Genomic DNA, 1,697 nt, shown 5'->3' on the forward strand with positions numbered 1-1,697 from the left:
TTCTCACCTTCTTCCAGTCTGAGGCGCTGCAGCCTCCACACCACACAGTGAGACAGCTGCTCAGAACGCTCTCTATGGTGCTTCTGATCCAGGTTCATGATCATTTTTCTTCAAAGATCCATGTTTAGCTCATCAGTTTTTGTTAGCGTCATGAATGAAATGAAACAAAATAATTTTGACATTGTTGACGGAACCAACACTTGTCCAGTGTTCCCACGCAGGACAGGGTGTTTGATTGTTCTAACTTTGATTTGCAGCCTAGATGTTGCTCACACTAAAACCTGGCGGGATTTTAATTCCAGCAATAATAAAATAATCAGGTTTTATTTTAAATGTGAAGAATTGCAACTTTGACGGTGAATAAACCACCTAGTTTGATTTAATAAGGCAAACCTGCCACTCACAATATGGCGGACATGTTTGCGTCTCTTTGCCACAGGCTCAGGGAAAGACGGAACTGCGCACGCGGCTTTTCTCTGGCTGTATCAGAACCAGAACCTCCAGATAAACACGCGAGTCTTTCTGTTAAGCAGGAAAATATCAGCTGAAAAAATGAAGAAAAGTTTTCCCATAAAGGTGACGTATTTCCCGTGACGCCGGTGACGCTGTTTCCGGTGCAGATCGTCGCCATGGTTTGGAGCAGCTGGAGCAGGAACACAGGTTTTACTGCGGGATGAAATCAGGCTGAGATAAGAGACCAGCAGGAACATCTGGAAACATCTGCTGCTCCAAACTTCCTCCGGATTCAGGGACAACTGTAGAGTTTCTCTCCCAGGATCAGGTCAGGATTTTCCTTCCCTCCAAACTTTATTCACATCGATCCCAACTTTTCCAGCTAAAGTCTCCCTGCTTCACACAGATACAGATGAAACTGCATGAAAAGATGAAAAAAAGTTAACCCAATACAATATATGACCAGAGATTAATTAATTAACTTATATATTAAGATTGATTGTGAAATAAAATCCTAAAACGTTCAAATTTAGGAAGATAATTCGTGGGAATTTTTTCATCTAAGTATTTATACCTTTGTTTTTCATTATTATTCCGGATTTATTGGATTAATTTACTTTTTTTCTTCTCATATTTGTAATAAACTAAAATGAATAAACCAGATATGTTTGATAGTATTATAATTTTGAATTATTTTTCTCTGTAGCAGAAAATTCGATCAGATTCCTTCAGATAAATCCATTATTAAAATAGTGAGATCTAATCAAATAACTGATTTATTGCTAACCACAGTAGATATATTATGATGCTCCGGTACTTTGATAAACTGGAGCAAATAAAGGAAATTAACAGGGAATTAATCTCAGCAGAGATGTGATGTTTTTACATTTTATGGGCTGTAGTTTTAGTATGAAGTGAATCTATGTCTCCTGCCTGGGATGTCCTCTCCCACAGGGACCCTGGTCCACCAAGCATCTGAAGCTGTTCTAGCATCACTTCTCAGCTGGAAACGCCAACGTAGAAACAGATCCATCAGAAGCTACAGATCCTACGCTAACCTCAGCCTGGAACTCAGCTGTAGCTTCAGCAACATCTTAAAAAGCTTCTCCATCTGACCTTTGACCAGAACCAGCTCCGTCCCGTCGGGTCGTCTGGGTTTATGACCCAGCAGGTCCGGTTCAGACCGGTTCATTTCAGAATTTTTGCGGAATATTGCCAAAAAAGAAAAATCTCCTGTCCAGGGG

Source organism: Cyprinodon variegatus, unplaced genomic scaffold (genome assembly GCF_000732505.1).
Source record: "Cyprinodon variegatus isolate N-32 unplaced genomic scaffold, C_variegatus-1.0 Scaffold320, whole genome shotgun sequence".
NCBI classification, from domain to species: domain Eukaryota; kingdom Metazoa; phylum Chordata; class Actinopteri; order Cyprinodontiformes; family Cyprinodontidae; genus Cyprinodon; species Cyprinodon variegatus.